Raw genomic sequence first — 23,557 nt, 5'->3', positions numbered from 1 at the left:
GGTCATGTCTGCATGGTTCCCGAACCCGTAGGGTCTACACACTTAGGGAATAGATATACGTGGTTACCGAATGTTGTTCGGAGTCCCGGATGAGATCCCGGACATCACGAGGAGTTCCAGAATGGTCCGGAGGTAAAGATTTATATATGGGAAGTCATGTTTTGGTCGCCGGAAAAGTTTCGGGTTTTATCGGTAATGTACCGGGACCACCGGGAGGGTCCCGGTGGTCCACCAAGTGGGGCCACCAGCCCCGGAGGGCTGCATGGGCCAAGTGTGGGAGGGTACCAGCCCCTGGTGGGCTAGTGCGCCCCCCCACCAAGTCCCAAGGCGCAAGGGAGAGTGGAAGTGGGCAAACCCTAGGCTCAGATGGGCCTAAGGCCCACCTAGTGGTGGGCCCCCCTCTCTCCCCCCTTGGCCGCCCCCCCTAGATGGGATCTAGGGCTGACCGCCACCCCTAGGGGTGGAAACCTAGGTGGGGGCGCAGCCCCTCCCCTCCCACTATATATACTTGAGGTTTTGGGTTGCCATAGACGCGATTCAATCTCCTTCTTGGCGCAGCCCTACCCCTCTCCCTCCTCGTCTCTTGCCGTGCTTGGCGAAGCCCTACTGGAGTACCACGCTCCTCCACCACCACCATGCCGTCGTGCTGCTGCTGGATGGAGTCTTCCCCAACCTCTCCTTCTCCCCTTGCTGGATCAAGGCGTAGGAGACGTTACTAGGCTGTACGTGTGTTGAACACGGAGGTGCCGTCCGTTCGGCACTAGGATCTCCGGTGATTTGAATCACGACGAGTACAACTCCATCAACCTCGTTCACTTGAACGCTTCCGCTTAGCGATCTACAAGGGTATGTAGATGCACTCTCCTTCCCCTCGTTGCTAGATTACTCCATAGATTGATCTTGGTGATGCGTAGAAAATTTTGAATTTCTGCTACGTTCCCCAACAGTGGCATCATGAGCTAGGTCTATGCGTAGTTTCTATGCACGAGTAGAACACAAAGTAGTTGTGGGCGTTGATTTTTTTCAATATGCTTACCGTTACTAGTCCAATCTTGATTCAGCGGCATTGTGGGATGAAGCGGCCCGGACCGACCTTACACGTACTCTTACGTGAGACTGGTTCCATCGACTGACATGCACTAGTTGCATAAGGTGGCTAGCGGGTGTCTGTCTCTCCCACTTTAGTCGGATCGGATTCGATGAAAAGGGTCCTTATGAAGGGTAAATAGCAATTGGCATATCACGTTGTGGTTTTTGCGTAGGTAAGAAACGTTCTTGCTAGAAACCCATAGCAGCCACGTAAAACATGCAAACAACAATTAGAGGACATCTAACTTGTTTTTGCAGGGTATGCTATGTGATGTGATATGGCCAAGAAGAATGTGATGAATGATATGTGATGTATGAGATTGATCATGTTCTTGTAATAGGAATCACGACTTGCATGTCGATGAGTATGACAACCGGCAGGAGCCATAGGAGTTGTCTTTATTTATTGTATGACCTGCGTGTCATTGAACAACCCCATGTAATTACTTTACTTTATTGCTAACCGGTAGCCATGGTAGTAGAAGTAATAGTTGGCGAGCAACTTCATGGAGACACGATGATGGAGATCATGATGATGGAGATCATGGTGTCATGCCGGTGACAAGATGATCATGGAGCCCCAAGATGGAGATCAAAGGAGCTATATGATATTGGCCATATCATGTCACTATTATTTGATTGCATGTGATGTTTATCATGTTTTTGCATCTTGTTTACTTAGAACGACAGTAGTAAATAAGATGATCCCTCATAATAATTTCAAGAAAGTGTTCCCCCTAACCGTGCACCGTTGCGACAGTTCGTTGTTTTGAAGCACCACGTGATGATCGGGTGTGATAGATTCTAATGTTCACATACAACGGGTGTAAGACAGATTTACACACGTGAAACACTTAGGTTGACTTGACGAGCCTAGCATGTACAAACATGGCAACGGAACACAAGAGATCGAAAGGTCGAGCATGAGTCGTATGGTAGATACGATCAACATGAAGATGTTCACCGATGATGACTAGTCTGTCTCACGTGATGATCGGACACGGCCTAGTTGACTCGGATCATGTAATCACTTAGATGACTAGAGGGATGTCTATCTAAGTGGGAGTTCATAAGATGAACTTAATTATCCTGAACATAGTTGAGGGAGTCCTGGATTAGGGGGTGTTCGAGTAGCCGGACTATACCTTCGCGCGCCCCCACCCTCGTGGGCAGCCCGGGACTCTCGTGGTACAACTCCGATACTCCGTGGGCTTCTTCTGGTCCAAAAATAAGTTCCGTGAAGTTTCAGGTCAACTGGACTCCGTTTGATTTTCCTTTTCTGCGATACTCTAAAACAAGGAAAAAAACAGAAACTGGCACTGGGCTCTAGGTTAATAGGTTAGTCCCAAAAATCATATAAAATAGCATATAAATGCATATAAAACATCCAAGGTTGATAATATATTAGCATGGAACAATAAAATATTATTGATATGTTGGACACGTATTAGCATCCCCAAGCTTAATTACTGCTCGTCCTCGAGTAGGTAAATGACAAAAACATAATTTTTGATGTGGAATGCTACCAAACATATTTCTCTAAGTAATTCTCTTCATTTTGGCATGAATGTTCAGATCCATAAGATTCAAGACAAAAGTTTAATATTGACATAAGAATAATAATAATTTAAGCATACTAACTAAGCAATCATGTCTTCTCAAAATAACATGGCCAAAGAAAGTTATCCCTACAAAATCATATAGTCTGGCTATGCTCCATCTTCACCACACAAAGAATTTAAATCATGCACAACCCCGATGACAATCCAAGCAATTGTTTCATACTTTTGATGTTCTCAAACTTTTTCAATCTTCACGCAATATATGAACATGAGCCATGGATATAGCACTATAGGTGGAATAGAAGGGTGGTTGCGGAGAAGACAAAACGGGAGAAGGTAGTCTCACATCAACTAGGCGTATCAGCGGGCTATGCAGATGCCCATTAGTAAATATCAATGTGAGTGAGTAGGGATTGCCATGCAACGGATGAACTAGAGCTATAAATGCATGAAAGCTCAACAAAAGAAACTAAGTGGGTGTGCATCCAACTTGCTTGCTCACGAAGACCTAGGGCATTTGAGGAAGCCCATTGTTGGAATATACAAGCAAAGTTCTATAATGAAAAATTCCCACTAGTATATGAAAGTGACAACATAAGAGACTCTCTATCATGAAGATCATGGTGCTACTTTGAAGCACAAGTGTGGTAAAAGGATAGTAGCATTGCCCCTATTTTTTTATTTGGCCTTTCTTTTCTTATTTGGCCTTTCTTCTTTTTTGGGGTACAATGCTCTATTAATGATTATCATCACACTTCTATTTATTTACAACTCAAAGATTACAACTCGATACTAGAACAAAGTACTCCGAAAGATGTAAGTGAAGCTCAACGAGTAGTCGAATAATTATGCAACTATGTGAAGACTCTCTAACATTTAATAATTTCAGATCTTGGTATTTTATTCAAACAGCAAGCAAAACAAAAGAAAATAAAATGACGCTCCAAGCAAAACACATATCATGTGGCGAATAAAAATATAGCTCCAAGTAAAGTTACCGATGAACAAAGACGAAAGAGGGGATGCATTCCGGGGCATACCCAAGCTTAGGCTCTTGGTTGTCCCTGAATATTGCCTTGGGGTGCCTTGGGCATCCCCAAGCTTAGGCTCTTGCCACTCCTTATTCCATAGTCCATCGAATCTTTACCCAAAACATGAAAACTTCACAACATAAAACTTAACAGAAAACTCGTAAGCTCCATTAGCGAAAGAAAACAAAACACCACTTCAAGGTACTGTAATGAACTCATTATTTATTTATATTGGTGTTATATCTACTGTATTCCAACTCATCTATGGTTCATACCCTCCGATACTACTCATAGATTCATCAAAATAAGCAAACAACACATAGAAAACAGAATCTGTCAAAAATAGAACAGTCCGTGGTAATCTGGATCAAACGTATACTTCTGGAACTCATAAAATTCTCAAATAAATTGGTGGACCTGAGGTGTATTAATCATCTGCAAAAAGATTTAACTAAATAGCACTCTCCAATAAAACATGGCAGCAATTCTCGTGAGCGCTAAAGTTTCTGTTTTTTACAGCAAGATCACAAAGACTTCACCCAAGTATTCCCAAAGGTTCTACTTGGCACAAACACTAATTAAAAGCATAAAACCACATCTAAACAAGGGCTAAATGAATTATTTATTACTAAACAGGAGCAAAAAGCAAGGAACAAAAATAAAGTTGGGTTGCCTCCCAACAAGCGCTATCGTTTGACGCCCCTAGCTAGGCATGATGATTTCAATGATGCTCATACAAAAGATAAGAATTGAAACATAAAGAGAGCATCATAAAGAATATGAATAGCAAATTTAAGTCTAACCCACTTCCTATGCATATGGATTTTGAGAGCAAACAACTTATGGGAACAAGAATCAACTTGCATAGGAAGGTAAAACAAGCATAGCTTCAAGATTTTCAACACATAGAGAGGAAACTTGATATTATTGCAATTCCTACAAGCATATACTCCTCCCTCATAATAAATTTTAGTAGCATCATGAATGAATTCAACAATATAGCTATCACATAAAGCATTATTTTCATGATGCATAAGCATACAATTTTTATTACTCTCCACATAAGCAAATTTCTTCTCATGAATAGTAGTGGGAGCAAACTCAACAAAATAACTATCATGTGAGGCATAATCCAATTGAAAACTAAAATCATGATGACAAGTTTCATGGATATCATTATTCTTTATAGCATACAAGTCATTACAATAATCATCATAGATAGCAACTTTGTTCTCATAATCAATTGGAACCTCTTCCGAAATAGTGGATTCATCACTAAATAAAGTCATGACCTCTCTGAAACCACTTTCATCAATATAATCATCATAAATAGGAGGCATGCTTACATCATAACAAATTTTCTCATCAAAACTTGGGGGACAAAAAATATCATATTCATCAAACATAGCTTCCCTAAGCTTGTGGCTTTGCATATCATTAGCATCATGTATATTCAAGGAATTCATACTAATAACATTGCAATCATGCTCATCATTCAAAGATTCAGTGCCAAATATTTTAATGCATTCTTGTTCTAACACTTTGGCACAATTTTCCTTTCCATCATACTCATGAAAGATATTAAAAAGATGAAGCGTATGAGGAAATCTTAATTCCATTTTTTGTAGTTTTCTTTTATAAACTAAACTAGTGCTAAAACAAGAAACAAAAAGATTCGATTGCAAGATCTAAAGATATACCTTCAAGCGCTAACCTCCCCGGCAACGGCGCCATAAAAGAGCTTGATGTCTACTACACAACCTTCTTCTTGTAGACGTTGTTGAGCCTCCAAGTGCAGAGGTTTGTAGGACAGTAGCAAATTTCCCTCAAGTGGATGACCTAAGGTTTATCAATCCGTAGGAGGCGTAGGATGAAGATGGTCTCTCTCAAGCAACCTTGCAACCAAATAACAAAGAGTCTCTTGTGTCCCTAACACACCCAATACAATGATAAATTGTGTAGGTGCACTACTTCGGCGAAGAGATGGTGATACAAGTGGTATATGGATGGTAGATAATGGTTTTTGTAATCTGAAAATATAAAAACAGCAAGGTAACTAATGATAAAAGTGAGCACAAACGGTATTGCAATGCGTTGAAACAAGGCCTAGGGTTCATATTTCACTAGTGCAAGTCCTCTCAACAATAATAACATAATTGGATCACATAACTATCCCTGACCATGCAACAAAGAGTCACCCCAAAGCCACTAATAACGGAGAACAAATGAAGAGATTATGGTAGGGTATGAAAGCACCTCAAAGTTATTCTTTCCAATCAATCCGTTGGGCTATTCCTATAAGTGTCACAAACAACCCTAGAGTTCATACTAGAATAACACCTTAAGACACAAATCAACCAAAACCCTAATGACACCTAGATACTCCAATGTCACCTCAAGTATCTGTGGGTATGATTATATGATATGCATCACACAATCTCAGATTCATCTATTCAAACCAGCACAGAGAACTTCAAAGAGTGCCCCAAAGTTTCTACCGGAGATTCAATACGAAAACGTGTGCCAACCCCTATGCATAGGTTCATGGGCGGAACCCGCAAGTTGGTCACCAAAACATACATCAAGTGAATCAATAGAATAACCCATTGTCACCACGGTTATCCCATGCAAGACATACATCAAGTGTTCTCAAATCTTAAAAGACTCAATCTGATAAGATAACTTCAAAGGGAAAACTCAATCCATTACAAGAGAGTAGAGGGGGAGAAACATCATAAGATCCAACTATAATAGCAAAGCTCATGATACATCAAGATCGTAGCACCTCAAGAACAAGAGAGAGAGAGAGAGATCAAACACATAGCTACTGGTACATACCCTCGGCCCCGAGGGAGAACTACTCCCTCCTCGTCATGGAGAGCGCCGGGATGATGAAGATGGCCACAGGAGAAGGATTCCCCCTCTGGCAGGGTGCCGGAACGGGTCTAGATTGGTTTTCGGTGGCTACGGAGGCTTCTGGCGGCGGAACTCCCGATTTATTGTGCTCCCCGAAGTTTTTAGGGTATATGGGTATATATGGGAGGAAGACGTACGTCGGTGGACCTTCGGGCTGTCCACAAGGCAGGGGGGCGCGCCCCCCACCCTCATGGGCAGCCCGGGACTCTCCTGGTACAACTCTGATACTCTGTGCTTCTTCTGGTCCAAAAATATGTTTCGTGAAGTTTCAGGTCAATTGGACTCCGTTTGATTTTCCTTTTCTGCGATACTCTAAAACAAGGAAAAAAACAGAAACTGGCACTGGGCTCTAGGTTAATAGGTTAGTCCCAAAAATCATATAAAATAGCATATAAATGCATATAAAACATCCAAGGTTGATAATATAATAGCATGGAACAATAAAATATTATTGATACGTTGGAGACGTATTAGCATCCCCAAGCTTAATTCCTACTCGTACTCGAGTAGGTAAATGATAAAAACATATTTTTTGATGTGGAATGCTACCAAACACATTTCTCTAAGTAATTCTCTTCATTTTGGAATGAATGTTCAGATCCATAAGATTCAAGACAAAAGTTTAATATTGACATAAGAATAATAATAATTTAAGCATACTAACTAAGCAATCATATCTTCTCAAAATAACATGGCCAAAGAAAGTTATCCCTACAAAATCATATAGTCTGGCTATGCTCCATCTTCACCACACAAAGAATTTAAATCATGCACAACCCCGATGACAAGCCAAGCAATTGTTTCATACTTTTGATGTTCTCTAACTTTTTCAATCTTCACGCAATATATGAGGGTGAGCCATGGATATAGCGCTATAGGTGGAATAGAAGGGTGGTTGCGGAGAAGACAAAAAGGGAGAAGATAGTCTCACATCAACTAGGCGTATCAACGGGCTATGGAGATGCCCATTAATAAATATCAATGTGAGTGAGTAGGGATTGCCATGCAACGGATGAAATAGAGCTATAAATGCATGAAAGCTCAACAAAAGAAACTAAGTGGGTGTGCATCCAACCTGCTTGCTCACGAAGACCTAGGGCATTTGAGGAAGCCCATTGTTGGAATATACAAGACAAGTTCTATAATGAAAAATTCCCACTAGTATATGAAAGTGACAACATAAGAGACTCTCTGTCGTGAAGATCATGGTGCTACTTTGAAGCACAACTATGGTAAAAGGATAGTAGCGTTGCCCCTTTTTATTTTAATTTTTTTCTTTGGCCTTTTTTTATTTGGCCTTTCTTTTCTTATTTGGCCTTTCTTCTTTTTTGGGGTACAATGCTCTATTAATGATTATCATCACACTTCTATTTATTTACAACTCAAAGATTACAACTCGATACTAGAACAAAGTACTCCGAAAGATATAAGTGAAGCTCATTGAGTAGTCGAATAATTATGCAACTATGTGAATACTCTCTAACATTTAATAATTTCAGATCTTGGTATTTTATTCAAACAGCAAGCAAAACAAAAGAAAATAAAATGACGCTCCAAGCAAAACACATATCATGTGGCGAATAAAAATATAGCTCCAAGTAAAGTTACCGATGAACGAAGATGAAAGAGGGGATGCCTTCCGGGGCATACCCAAGCTTAGGCTCTTGGTTGTCCTTGAATATTGCCTTGGGGTGCCTTGGGCATCCCCAAGCTTAGGCTCTTGCCACTCCTTATTCCATAGTCCATCGAATCTTTACCCAAAACTTGAAAACTTCACAACTCAAAACTTAACAGAAAACTCGTAAGCTCCATTAGTGAAAGAAAACAAAACACCACTTCAAGGTACTGTAATGAACTCATTATTTATTTGTATTGGTGTTATATCTACTGTATTCCAACTCATCTATGGTTCGTATCCTCCGATACTACTCATAGATTCATCAAAATAAGCAAACAACACATAGAAAACAGAATATGTCAAAAACAAAACAGTCTGTGGTAATCTGGATCAAATGTATACTTCTGGAACTCATAAAATTCTCAAATAAATTGGTAGACCTGAGGTGTATTAATCATCTGCAAAAAGATTTAACTAAATAGCACTCTCCAATAAAACATGGCAGCAATTCTCGTGAGCGCTAAAGTTTCTGTTTTTTACAGCAAGATCACAAAGACTTCACCCAAGTATTCCCAAAGGTTCTACTTGGCACAAACACTAATTAAAAGCATAAAACCACATCTAAACTGGGGCTAAATGAATTATTTATTACTAAACAGGAGCAAAAAGCAAGGAACAAAAATAAAGTTGGGTTGCCTCCCAACAAGCGTTATCGTTTGATGCCCCTAGCTAGGCATGATGATTTCAATGATGCTCATACAAAAGATAAGAATTGAAACATAAAGAGAGCATCATAAAGAATATGACTAGCAAATTTAAGTCTAACCCACTTCCTATGCATAGGGATTTTGTGAGCAAACAACTTATGGGAACAAGAATCAACTTGCATAGGAAGGTAAAACAAGCATAGCTTCAAGATTTTCAACACATAGAGAGGAAACTTGATATTATTGCAATTCCTACAAGAATATATTCCTCCCTCATAATAAATTTCAGTAGCATCATGAATGAATTCAACAATATAGCTATCACATAAAGCATTATTTTCATGATGCATAAGCATAGAATTTTTATTACTCTCCACATAGTCAAATTTCTTCTCATGAATAGTAGTGGGAGCAAACTCAACAAAATAACTATCATGTGAGGCATAATACAATTGAAAACTAAAATCATGATGACAAGTTTCATGGATATCATTATTCTTTATAGCATACAAGTCATCACAATAATCATCATAGATAGCAACTTTGTTCTCATAATCAATTGGAACCTCTTCCGAAATAGTGAATTCATCACTAAATAAAGTCATGACCTCTCTGAAACCACTTTCATCAATATAATCATCATAAATAGGAGGCATCCTTTCATCATAATAAATTTTCTCATCAAAACTTGGGGGACAAAAAGTATCATCTTTATCAAACATAGCTTCCCTAAGCTTGTGGCTTTGCATATCATTAGCATCATGGATATTCAAGGAATTCATACTAATAACATTGCAATCATGCTCATCACTCAAAGATTTAGTGCCAAACATTTTAATGCATTCTTCTTCTAACACTTTGGCACAATTTTCCTTTCCATCATACTCATGAAATATATTAAAAAGATGAAGCGTATAAGGCAAACTTAATTCCATTTTTTGTAGTTTTCTTTTATAAACTAAACTAGTGCTAAAACAAGAAACAAAAAGATTCGATTGCAAGATCTAAAGATATACCTTCAAGCGCTAACCTCCCCGGCAACGGCGCCATAAAAGAGCTTGATGTCTACTACACAACCTTCTTCCAGTAGACGTTGTTGGGCCTCCAAGTGCAGAGGTTTGTAGGACAGTAGCAAATTTCCCTCAAGTGGATGACCTAAGGTTTATCAATCCGTAGGAGGCGTAGGATGAAGATGGTCTCTATCAAGCAACCCTGCAACCAAATAACAAAGAGTCTCTTGTGTCCCCAACACACCCAATACAATGATAAATTGTATAGGTGCACTAGTTCGGCGAAGAAATGGTGATACAAGTGGTATATGGATGGTAGATAATGATTTTTGTAATCTGAAAATATAAAAACAGCAAGGTAACTAATGATAAAAGTGAGCACAAACGGTATTGCAATGCGTTGAAACAAGGCCTAGGGTTCATATTTCACTAGTGCAAGTCCTCTCAACAATAATAACATAATTGGATCACATAACTATCCCTGACCATGCAACAAAGAGTCACCCCAAAGCCACTAATAACGGAGAACAAATGAAGAGATTATGGTAGGGTACGAAAGCACCTCAAAGTTATTCTTTCCAATCAATCCGTTGGGCTATTCCTATAAGTGTCACAAACAACCCTAGAGTTCATACTAGAATAACACCTTAAGACACAAATCAACCAAAACCCTAATGACACCTAGATACTCCAATGTCACCTCAAGTATCTGTGGGTATGATTATATGATATGCATCACACAATCTCAGATTCATCTATTCAAACCAGCACAAAGAACTTCAAAGAGTGCCCCAAAGTTTCTACCGGAGATTCAATACGAAAACGTGTGCCAACCCCTATGCATAGGTTCATGGGCGGAACCCGCAAGTTGGTCACCAAAACATACATCAAGTGAATCAATAGAATAACCCATTGTCACCACGGTTATCCCACGCAAGACATACATCAAGTGTTCTCAAATCTTAAAAGACTCAATCTGATAAGATAACTTCAAAGGGAAAACTCAATCCATTACAAGAGAGTAGAGGGGGAGAAACATCATAAGATCCAACTATAATAGCAAAGCTCGCGATACATCAAGATCGTAGAACCTCAAGAACAAGAGAGAGAGAGAGAGAGAGATCAAACACATAGCTACTGGTACATACCCTCGGCCCCGAGGGAGAACTACTCCCTCCTCGTCATGGAGAGCGCCGGGATGATGAAGATGGCCACAAGAGAAGGATTCCCCCTCTGGCAGGGTGCCAGAACGGGTCTAGATTGGTTTTCGGTGGCTACGGAGGCTTCTGGCGGCGGAACTCCCGATCTATTGTGCTCCCCGAAGTTTTTAGGGTATATGGGTATATATGGGAGGAAGACGTACGTCGGTGGACCTTCGGGCTGTCCATGAGGCAGGGGGGCGCGCCTAGGGGGTGGGCGCGCCCCCCACCCTCGTGGGCAGCCCGGGATTCTCCTGGTACAACTCCGATACTCCGTGGGCTTCTTCTGGTCCAAAAATAAGTTCCGTGAAGTTTCGAGTCAATTGGACTCCGTTTGATTTTCCTTTTCTGCGATACTCTAAAACAAGGAAAAAACAGAAACTGGCACCGGGCTCTAGGTTAATAGGTTAGTCCCAAAAATCATACAAAATAGCATATAAATGCATATAAAACAACCAAGGTTGATAATATAATAGCATGGAACAATCAAAAATTGTAGATACGTTGGAGACGTATCAACAGTGCACCTCAATTTCTCCTTCTTCCTCCTCTGTTCCTCCACTGCTTCCGTCTTCCCTTTCGGCGCCGCCGCCCACCTCAATCCCATTCCGCCATAATGGGGAAGGACAAGACCGCCGCCCTGGAGCATGCGAAGAAAGCGACAGCAAAGGCGAAGGGGAAGAAGACGAGATAGGGTGGATCGTCGTCAAGATCTGCTCTGCCGCGCGGCTAGATCCAGGGCGACTGGATCCGGTCGACCATCGTGAAAGAGGACATGGAAGATCTGGTGGATAGAGGACTGATTGCCCATGAGTCTTGGCGGCTTCCGGGTGACGAGACTGAGCTACAACCACAAGAGGGTGAGTGCGTCCTGCTTTCCACCCACGTCGACCGCGGTTTTTCTTTGCCCCCCATCCTTTCTTCCGAGGGTTTCTGAATTTCTTTGGGGCTCAACTTCATCACTTCTCCCCCAACACTATCACATACCTCGCTGCCTATGTGTCCATGTGCAAAAAATTCTGGGATGCCGACCACACTGAGGCCTGTTCAAACACATTTTTACCTGCCGCTCTCAGTCGGTAAAGAAAGCCAATCCAAGTGATGAGGGAACACATGTGATTCAGATGTGCGGGGGTTTAGGGATCCAGATGAGAAACAAAAGAACTTTCCCTGCCATGATTCTTCTCGAGTCCGTCAGGGGGTGGCAGTCGACCTGGTTCTACTGTAAGGATGAACCGAGTCCTGGTCAGTCGACTGGTCTCCCTCCGTATTCCACTGACTGAGTAGAGAAGCATTCTCCGTTGAGAGTGACTCCAAAGGAGAAAGAGGAGGTCGCTATGTTGGTCGAGTGAGTGGTACAACTTGTCCGTGGTGGCATGACCGGTATGGATTTGCTAGAAGCTTTCCTGAGTCGACGCATTCAACCGCTCCAAGCTCGTGACCACCCAATGTGGTTGTACTCGGGCATTGAGGACACCACTCGAATCCATCCGGAAGCAGGCAGTGCAGAAACGATGGAGCTGTGGCTGCAAGGCATCATTGGGAATAAGGACAACCCTAGGGGGTCTAGAAGGGTTCCTCCACTCGACAACACCACTGAGCCAGACAAGGTTTGATTCTTTCCTTCTGAGTATATTTTGCTCTGACAAGCGTTAGCTTTGGAGATTGACGAATACCCACTCGACTCTATCCTTTGTAGACCTTCACTGAACTGTACTCAATGCCCAACGGAGAGCAAGAGCAAGAGCTAGAGGGAGAGGTGAGTGGGGGCGACAACGACGACTGACACTCAGACGGAGGAGACAAGGAGAGTGAGGACTCAAGCAGTGGCAAGGAAGTCGACTCTCCGCCTCGCACAGAGAGGCGCTCCAAGCAGAGGTAGGACCCAGCAAGCATTCGGGGCAAAACGACTCCTCCGACTGGTCAGCCTTTAAAGCATACTCGGACGACTTCCCCTGTGCCGACTGAGAAAGCTCCCAAGCATCCCAAAGTCGTGACATAAAACCCCCGGAAAGCTCTGCCCAAGATCAAAGTGTTTGTCCCCATCGCTTCTAGGTAATTACTGAGACCAACTCTTAGGTTTTCGCATGATTCAAACTTTAATTGGCCCACTATCTTGTTCTGACCGAGTGAAATCTGACTTTTTGCAGTGTTGCTTCTGGTACTTCTCTTTACAAATATGACGATGATGAGGAGATGGAAGACACGGTCCCCTCTCAACCGGGTATGATTCTTGTTGTTTCACCTTTACTTAATCAACTCTTTGAATAGTCGACTGAAGACACAGTCAATTGTTTTGCAGCTCCACCCAATGTCATTGAATTACCAGATGATGACGAGGACGTGGCCCTGTCGGATTTCGGGTTCCGGCAGACCCTTGAGGGTCGAACACTGGGGTGCGCGCAGAGATTTCGCCTCCTACCTACCTGCACTCCTCCGCCTTGCTAGGATAAAACTATGGAAAGAACAACACAAGAGACACAGGGTTTATACTGGTTCGGGCCACCGTTGTGGTGTAATACCCTACTCCAGTGTGTGGTGTGGTGGATTGCCTCTTGGGCTGATGATGATGAACAATACAAGGAAGAACAGCCTCGCGAGGGTCTGTTCATGGCTGGGGCGATGAACTGCTGGGAGGAGCTCAGTCACCCTTCTCTCTCTCTACCTGATCTTCTCTATCCTTCGATCCCTCTCTTTTCTTCCCCTTAGCCCTTTCTTTTCCTCTGCCCCCTCTGCTCTGTGGGTAGCTAGTCCTATTTATAGAGTCCCTGGTCCTCTTCCCAAATATCGAGCGGGAAGGGAGCCAACAATGGCGGGCTAATTTGAAGAGGGACAGCTAGTAGTAGCTACCCTGACAAAAGTAGTCTTCGCCTGCGCAAAGCTCTGGTGATGACGTCGTCTTGGGCTCCATGGTGACCTCCATCTCGTAGTCCTCCTGGTCTTGGTCTCGTTGCACCGAAATGGCAACCTTTGCCTGATGCCTCGGTACTCCGCGGCTGCGCTTGCCCCCTTTGCACCAAAGAGGAAGGGAGGACACTGCGCGGGCTGGCACCCGCCTGGCACCCCCGGTCATCATGGCTTGCGTCACGGGCACCTCGTGAGGTACCCCGCCTTGATTTCTCCGCCTCCTCGTGAGCCAGCCTGACGAGGTCGCGCCTGAGGAAGCTCCGCGTCGTCCGCCCCGCGAGGCTTGGCCCCTCGCGAGGGTCTTGGGTTTGTCTTGGTGAAGATGGGCCGCGCTGGGCCCCCCTTCGAGCCACGCCGCAGGCCGCAGGCAGGCAAGTCTGGGGACCCCCGTTCCCAGAACACCGACAGTAGCCCCCGGGCCCAAGGCGCGCTCGGACTTGGCCGTGCAGGGAGGCGGAAGGGCAAGAGCGAAGCACCGCGGGCCCTAACAGCCTGCGGCCTTGGGCGCCACGTGGCGGTTGATTGGACGTGGGCGCCTCCACTTCCCCATGGCGCCTCGGCAACTGCACGGATTGGACAAGTCCCTGCATGCGAAGTGGGTCATGATTACCTTCAATCGTGGAGGTCGGCGGTTGGCCTTCGCCGGCCATAAGTACGGAACAGCGCGCGCCCTTCCAGTCCATCCCTCCTTGCTTCTCCTTCTTCCCGATCCTTGCTTCATCTTGCTGCGATGGCTCCGATCCGCCGGTTCTCGATGGCAGAGAAGGGAAAAGCTCTCTGAGAGGAACCAGACCCACTCCCGCCGAAGAAACGGCTCGCCCCCCGTGGCCCGGACGAGGGGGCCCTTCAGGTGGTGTCGAGGCCTTGGTGCGAGTGGGTGCCGGCTGGAGTGCTGCCCCGGGGAAGGTGGCCAGGACCCTGCCGCGATGAGGACTGGGCCCACCAACCGCTCCCTTGGCGGCTCCTCAGGCGGTGGAGGCGTCGGAGGTTCCAGCGACTCCGGCGAGCTCTTCGCGACTCCGGAGACGAGCGACGACAGCTACGAGCCCCCGAGCCGGCGCCGCTCCTGGAGCAGGGCGGGCTCGTCAGGCCGCCGCCGACTCTGATCTGGATGGGGTTGGCGTCGGTGCTTGACGGCCCACTGTTGATGATGGCGTCTTTTGTAGGGTCGTGCGTAGTTTGTGTCCCTTTAGGATCTGTTCCCTGCGAGGAATCAAAAATGCGTCCCGTGGGGGCTTGTAAGGTGCCTGTGATCCTGTTTGTTAATATAACTCTTGTCGTAGAATTGCGTGAGTTGCTCATTCCGCCTCAGCTCAGTCCTCCCTTTCGAACCTCACAAGGGCTTGGTGCTCTGCGCCGACAGGTCCCAGTCCCAAGGCGGCTTTAGCCGTCGCTGGTATGACAGGTCGTGATGCCGTGGTCAAGGCCAGCAGGTGAGCGACCCGGAGTCGGTAAGAGCCCCTGAGTCGCGATGCTCAGGAGGTCCCCTTTGGCGCCCAAGCAGTCGTCATTTGGTGAGAAAGGAGAGCGGCGTTGCTAACATGGGATAGCATTAGGTGCGGGGGTGGTGCCACGGCAGCTGGCGCTTCCGGGTGATGACTTATCTCGAGGATTAGGGGCCGCTCTCTGGTGTGTCGCCGGGTCCGTGCATCGGCAGGCGCGAGGTTGCTCGGTGAGGTCCTCGTGTGTCTCTCCCCTCTCGCCTTTGCTCCCCTTTCTGCTCTACGTCCTCGGGTCCCGGCCCTCGAGCGAGTCTCAGCCATCGCTGATATGCCAGGTCGCGATGCCGTGGTCAAGGCCGGAGGGTGAGGGCTGGAGAGCCAGTAGGAGCCCTGAGTCGCGATGCTCAGGCACCCCCCCTTTAACGTGCAAGCGGTTTGCACGGACGAGAGCACAGGTGACACCGCGAGGGCCTCGCCTGACGCAGCCCCTTTCAGGAGGTCCTACAGGTCCATCATAGGAAAAACAAGGGGTTGCCATGACAATTGACAGTCAGCCGTTGGTTTCTTCCGAGGGGGTAGTGAGGCACTGAAGGCTTGACGAGGTGACGCTATGCGGGGCTGCCGCGGCCAGAGCTCAGCCATCCAGGTTTGTCGGTGTTGCAGGGACGGACCCATGCGCAAGCGTCGTGCCGTTTGCGAGCAGCTCCGTTAGTTGGCGTCAACTGGCAGGTAACTAGGTAAAACACATTAGCCGCGAAGGAGTGGATTCGTTCAAATAGATGCTGGGAATGCGGACATCACTGGGTCAGGCCCGAGCGACTTGGGGGGTCATGCAGCCCGAGGGGCGCCCCCAACAAGGTAAGCTAACAACATGGAATAAAAAGGGATACACGCCGCAGGGACAGACCCACGCGGCCTGGGAATAATGCAGCCCTGGGGGGGCGCTCCCAGCTGGAAATAAAACTCGAAAGATGTCACCTGATGATGTTGAGGACGAAGGAGCGTTGATGTAGCAGGCTCGGTGGGCTGCGAAAGCCGATCCTCATGAGCCCCCAGGCCCAGGGGCCTCGGGAGGCTCCGGAGGCGCTGGCGGCTCCTCACGGGCCATCTCCATCCCTGCCAGGGCTGCGGAACGCCTGGCCTCTCGTGCCCCCGTGATGCCCCTCATGAGGCGCTGGTACGTGTCAGCCGCGTTCGGCAAGCTGTAAGGCATGCGAACGTAGCTGTGGGGTGGGCCTCCGCAGCGCCCCACTCGCGAGGGCCAGAGGCGCTCTAGAGAGGCGACTCGGTTGAGCCCTGGTATGTCGATGCAGACGCGCAGCCCACCATCCTCGCCTGGATGGGGAGCTACTGCTGGTAGGCGGCGGCCGCCTTTCATGACTCTTGACTCCTGTAGCTCCTGAATGGCCTCGCTGATGAACTCCTGAGGGTCTGGGTCTCCTTGCCTTGCTCCTTCTTGAGGGAAACATGCTTCGAAACACGCCTCCATGTGGTGCCCAAGCGCCTCCCTCGTGACCCTAGCTAGGTCGGCGGCCCTCCAGGAGAGAGCCCCCACGCCCTGCCTGAGGAGGGCGCCGGGCGCACTTTCCTATGCGATGGAAGGAGGTTCCCCCTGGGCAGGCGCGGGCCCAGAGGGGCCTGCCTCTTGAGTGGTCGGGCCGGACGATGTCTTCTTCTTCTTAGGGGTGGTCTCGGGAGGCCTCCTACTTCCACGATCCGGGTCTTCCAGTGACGCGGCCTGAAAGGCTCGTTCTAGGGAACACACCGCGTCCTTCTCTTCACAGGGCACCGTGATGACTCCGCCGCTTCCTGGCATCTTGAGGACGTTGTAGCCGTGGTGAGTTACGGCCATGAACTTGGCCAGTGCTGGGTACCCAAGGATGGCGTTGTACGGCAAGCGAATGTGAGCGACGTCGAAGTCGATGAGCTCGGTGCGGTAGTTGTCGCGTGCCCCGAAGGTGACAGGGAGGCGGATCTGCCCCATCGGGACCGTGGAGCCGTCGGTGATACCGGAGAAAGGCTTGGTTGGCTGAAGCTGGTTGTAGGGCACTTGGAGGTTGTTGAATGTCTCCACGGACAGGACGTTGAGCCCTTCCCCGCCATCGATGAGGGTCTTGGTGACCACCACGTTGCTGACGATCGGGGAGCAAAGCATCAGGAGAAATCCGACTGTAGCCGCACACTTGAGCTGATCTGCTGAGCTGAACGTGATGGCGCACGCCAACCACCTGAGAGGGCGCGTGGCTTCGAGCCTGGGGAGGACTGCGTTCACTTCATGGGTGAACTTCTTGAAGATGCGCTGAGAGGCTGGGGCTTGTGCCCCGCCCAGGATGCAGGCGATCGCGCGCGGCTCCTGGAAGCCCCCAGCCCCCTCGTCCTGGTGGTGGTCCTCGTTTCTCCTTGGCTGCGGCGGCAGCGGTGGGAGGCCTGCGTTGCCTTGCGGGCGATCCTCGCGAGGCTGATCCCTCCAGTCTCCCTCGCGAGGCTGATCCCTCCAGCCTCCCTCGCGAGGCGGGTCTTGCCAGCGATCCTCGCGAGGTTGATCGCGCCACCCTTGGCGCGGGCCACGGTCTTCCCAGCGTCCTGCATTCCTTCCTCCTCCTCGGCCATAGCCCCGGTCACTGCGGTCAGGGTGATGGCCGATCCTTCCTTCTCGCACGGCTCGGAGCTCTTGACATTCGTTGGTGTTGTGGGTGTGGAGGTCGTGGTACACACAGTACCGGCTGCCCTTGGAAGGTTCGAGCTGATCTCTGCCCCGCTTGGTGTCTGGTTCTGCCGCGAGCACGGCAGCCCCCTTGCGCTTCACATCCTTGGCCTTGAGCTTCTTCTCTTCTGGGTCTGCGGCAGGCAGCTCTAGGAGGGAGAGACGCCCTTCCTCGGCCCTGGCGCACTTGGTTGCCAGGTTGAACAGTTCCAAGGAAGTGCACAGGTCTTCATGCATTGCCTTCATCTTGACATCGCGCACGCCGTCGGAGAAGGCCGAGATGATGGCCTCCTCAGTCACCTTGGGAATCTTGAGGCGTGCGTTGTTGAAGCACTGGATGTACTTCTGCAGGGTCTCCTCGGGCTGTTGCTTGATGCGGCGCATGTCGCTCACGGTGGGTGGCCGGTCGTGAGTGCCTTGGAAGTTGGCGATGAAGCGGGTGGGCATCTCGTCCTAGGAGGATATTGTGCCTGGAGCCAGGTTCAGGAGCCAGGTGCGGGCCCCGTCCTTGAGTGCCATGGGGAACCAGTTCGCCATGACCTTCTCGTCTCCGTTGGCAGCTTCGATGCCTAGCTCGTAGAGCTAGAGGAACTCCGCAGGGTCAGCCGTGCCGTCGTAGCGAGGAGGCAAGTCTGGCTTGAACTTGCCGGGCCACGCGACGCTGCGTAGCTCGGTGGTGAAGGCGCGGCAGCCTGCTGTGGCCACGGGAGGCCTTGGATGACGGGGAGCTTGGTCTTGCATGTCCCCACTCGCTGCAGCTGGGAGCAGCGCGGGGTCTTGACGCGCGGGAGCAGGAGCATGGTCGCGACGTGCCGGAGCAGGGAGCGCCCGGGCAGCTTCTTGCGGGTGAGGGACTTCTTGACAGCTCTGCTCTTGCTGCGCTGGCGCCTGACGGAGCGGGTTCCGCCCAGGGGCCGCGCTCCTTGGAGCCATGGCACCTTCCTGAGGAGGAGGCGGCCGGGGCGCCACTGGAGCTTCATTGCCCGCGCGGGGCGGGGTGCGGTGCAGCGGAACAGACAGCGCAAGAGAGCCCCCTGCGGCGTGGACGAGCTCAGCGACGCGATCGAGCCATTCTTCGTAGACGTCGTCGACGGGACGGTAGCGCAGGAGCTCGTTCGCTGCGATGAGTCCAGCCCGAGCCTCCATGGGTGTGTGGAGCGCGCGGGACGAAGAAATAGCTGGGGTGAGCTAGGGAGTTGCGGTGCACCCGTCTTGCCGCACGAACGGATGCTGGGACGATGCTTGCTGCTATTCGCCGGCCGGGCCAGTGGCGGCGTTGACGGCAGGTGACGGGGAACGGCGAGGACGCCCGCCGACAGGGGCCGTCTGGGCAACGCGGGAAGCGAGCGCGGCCCGGCGCTCCGCGCGGGCCTGACGAGCGTCAGACATGGGCGTGATGGTCGGAGGAGAACGAGGTGGTGGAAGACGAATCCCGGCGCACCCCTACCTGGCGCGCCAAATGTCGGATTCCGGGTTCCGGCAAACCCTTGAGGTTCGAACACTGGGATGCGCGCGGAGATTTCGCCTCCTACCTACCTGCACTCCTCCGCCTTGCTAGGATAAAACTATGGAAAGAACAACACAAGAGACACAGGGTTTATACTGGTTCGGGCCACCGTTGTGGTGTAATACCCTACGCCAGTGTGTGGTGTGGTGGATTGCCTCTTGGGCTGATGATGATGAACAATACAAGGAAGAACAGCCTCGCGAGGGTCTGTTCTTGGCTGGGGCGATGAACTGCTGGGAGGAGCTCAGTCACCCTTCTCTCTCTCTCTACCTGATCTTCTCTATCCTTCGATCCCTCTCTTTTCTTCCCCCTCAGCCCTTTCTTTTCCTCTGCCCCCTTTGCTCTGTGGGTGGCTGGTCCTATTTATAGAGGCCCTGGTCCTCTTCCCAAATATCGAGTGGGAAGGGAGCCAACAATGGCGGGCTAATTTGAAGGGGGACAGCTAGTACTAGCTACCCTAACAAAAGTAGTCTTCGCCTGCACAAAGCTCTGGTGATGATGTCGTCTTGGGCTCCACGGTGACCTCTGTCTCGTAGTCCTCCTAGTCTTGGTCTCGTTGCACCGAAATGGCAACCTTTGTCTAATGCCTCGGTACTCCGTGGCTGCGCTTGCCCCCTTTGCACCAAAGAGGAAGGGAGGACACTGCGCGGGCTGGCACCCGCCTGGCACCCTCGGTCGTCATGGCTTGTGTCACAGGCACCTCGTGAGGTACCCCGCCTTGATTTCTCCGCCTCCTCGTGAGCCAGCCTGACGAGGCTGCACCTGAGGAAGCTCCGCATCGTCCGCCCCGCGAGGCTTGGCCCCTCGCGAGGGTCTTGGGTTTGTGTTGGCGAAGATGGGCCGCGCTGGGCCCCCCTTCGAGCCACGCCGCAGGCCGCAGGCAGGCAAGTCTGGGGACCCCCATTCCTAGAACACCGACAGCCCCAGAGGGCCATAAGGAGGAGGGTCAAGACTTCGAGCAAAAAGGCATTAACTAGCCAGACGTCCCAATCGGTGCCGGTGGTGGAGCCAGAGATTCAACAGCCTGGAGATGTGACTCGGGCTTCTGTTAATTTCGTTGTTCCAGTATCAAGTGAATGTCCCACATCGTTGACTGCACTAGTGCTTGCTTCAACTATCCAGCCCATGCCTCAGAACTTCAAGATGTCGCGACTGAACCGCCAACCCCGTTCTTCACTACTCATCACGTTCCAGAAGACTAGGCAGGCGCTGCTGCAGAAGCCATACGCCAAGCTGGCATAATGATGGAGCGAGTGAAGGTGGTGCATGAGAACAGTCAGGCTGCTTATGACGCCAGTGCGGCCCTTCGAGCCAATGTCCAGGTAAGTTGGCTTCTGTCTGAACTCTTATCTTGGCACTTGTTCTGTTACGATATGCTACCTGAAAACTTTTCTTTGTGCATCCTCCTGTTAGTCTGCACTTCGCATCTGCACACCCAGTGGGTGTTTGAATTTATGTCGAGTAATTTTTCCAGTTGAGTCGACTAGGTTGTGTCGGTTGTAGTTCTGGGCTAGTGGGGGCACGCAGAGTGCACCCACTGGGTGTAGTCCCCGAGGCCACTATCGAATGTGTGATTCGACGAGGGCCTTGATAAAAAAATTCTTTATTGTTTCACTCTTCCACTCGGTCTGGGTGGACCATGTCGAGTGGAATCCGAACCAGTGGGGGCACGCTAAGTGCACCCACTGGGTGTAGTCCCCAAGACCGCGGTCAACTCCGGGCAGTCGGTTGGGGTCTAAGAATTTCTTTTGTTGACTTCGAAAAATAACTTCAGTCTTCTTCTTTTTTTACTCTTGCACTCGGTCTGGGCGGACCATGTCGAGTGGAATCCGAACCAGTGGGGGCACGCTAAGTGCACCCACTGGGTGTAGTCCCCGAGACTACTATAGAATGTTTGATTCTACGGTAGTCTTAGAGCTCTATTCACTCGGAAGCGACTGATCTTTGATCTTGTCTACTGATGTATCTTTTTGCCAATTGTAGAAATCCTGTGAGCTTATCTCCAAGTTCGCCGATTTCAAGGAAAAACAGAGACAACTCAACCTTGACTTGGAGCTGGCCAATCAGAACTTGAAAAATGCTAAAGACGAAGTAGCTAGTACGGAAGGTAACGACCTGTCGACTGTTTACCTTGACCATTTCTCAAGTTATCTCTTCGTTCATCTCTTTGACCCGAGTGCACATTCTTCAGAGAAAATGAAGCAAGCCTTGGTACAGAAGGATCTCGACCTTGTATCTGCGCAGAAGGAGGCTAAGGAGAAGACCGCACTTGCTGACAAGAAGCTGGCTTCAGTCGGAGCACTGGAGGAAGAAATCGCCAAGCTAAAGGCATCCCTCACCAAGTCCAACAAAGAAGTGACTCGTCTGAAGAAAGACAAAGTTGCTTTAAATAAGAAGATTGAAAGTATTTCTCGTAAGAGAAATGACCTAGAGGCTTATCTGGGGGCACTCGCAAAGAAGTTGTTCCTTATGCTCGAAGGTATTTTTCTTTGTCCGACTGATTTGCTGTTTGCAAGTCATCATGAACCGGTCGACTCATTTACTCCTTGAATCTGCAAAATTTTGCCAAAACTTTGAAGAAGAAACTGGACGGATCAAGACAGGCTTGGACCCCATCCTTTCTCCTGTCGATGATGAAGCTGCCATGAACGTGCTCCGACTGGAGTCCCGCGTCGCCAATGTCACGGACTACCTTGCACGCCGGAAGGTTGCGGTGTCGCGGATAGACTCAGCACTTTGGCCACGGGAGATGCTCCAGAATGACATCGAGTCCATGATGACTCGACTCAATGAGGTCCCTGGCCGAGTGCATGAGTGGAAGAAGTCATCTGCTCGCTGTGGTGCTGACATAGCTCTGTCTCTTGTTTGAGTCCACTGCAAGGAAGCCAAGGAGGAAAAGCTAGCGGCGGTCAAGGTTGTCAATACTCGAAAACATGACTTCCAGTCCTTCATGGAGACCTTTATCGCCGCCGCCACTCGAACTGCAGATGAGATCGACCTGGAGGTATTCGTCGAGCCTGCCAGTCCTCCTCCCGCGAAGTGAACAAACTTTTTTATGATCCGTTAAATTTTCCTCGGTATGCCGAGTGGTTTTTGTAGCCGTTTAAACTTTTCAGGCTTGATGCTCGAGTACCTTGAACTGCAATTTGGAACCTTGTAGGATTTATCTGAACTTGGCTGCTTTTGGATCTTTTGACTCTTTGTGTAGAACTTGTTTCTTCAGTTTGAGTTGCTACTGACATTGTGATGCAGCTCAGTCGAGTGAATCATGGGCAAAGGTACTTGGTGTTGCCCATAGCCTGCACCTAGTCATCCTTGTGGATCGGGATGGATAGGACGTTGTATTTGTGTCGAAGCTCCAAGGACAGATCATGGTCGACCTGCACCTCGCCTCCCTTGCGGATAAGGATGGAGCGGACGTTGTATTTATGTCGAAGCTCCGAGGATAGATCGTGGTCGACCTGCACCTCGCCGCCCTTGTGGATAAGGATGGAGTGGATGTTGTATTTGAGGACAGATCATGGTAGACCTGCACCTCGCCGCCCTTGCAGATAAGGATGGAGCGAGTTTTAAAACTTAGGCGAGTACTGGACTGCAGCTAAGTCTCTGAGTGGGAGGGTTGCTCGCCACTCGGTAGTATTTTTTGTACTTAGGCGAGTACTGGACTGCAGCTAAGCCCCCGAGTGTGAGGTTTGCTCACCACTCGATAGGATTTTTAATACTTAGGCAAGTACTGGACTGCAGCTAAGCCCCCGAGTGGGAGGGTTGCTTACCACTCGGTAGGATTTTTTTAACTTAGGCGAGTACTGGACTATAGCTAAGCCCCCGAGTGGGAGGGTTGCTCACCACTTGGTAGGATTTTTTT

The sequence above is a fragment of the Triticum dicoccoides genome, chromosome 5A, assembly GCF_002162155.2.
Source record: "Triticum dicoccoides isolate Atlit2015 ecotype Zavitan chromosome 5A, WEW_v2.0, whole genome shotgun sequence".
Taxonomy (NCBI): domain Eukaryota; kingdom Viridiplantae; phylum Streptophyta; class Magnoliopsida; order Poales; family Poaceae; genus Triticum; species Triticum dicoccoides.
The sequence above is the reverse complement of the archived record's forward strand: the minus strand, read 5'-3'. Positions refer to the sequence as shown.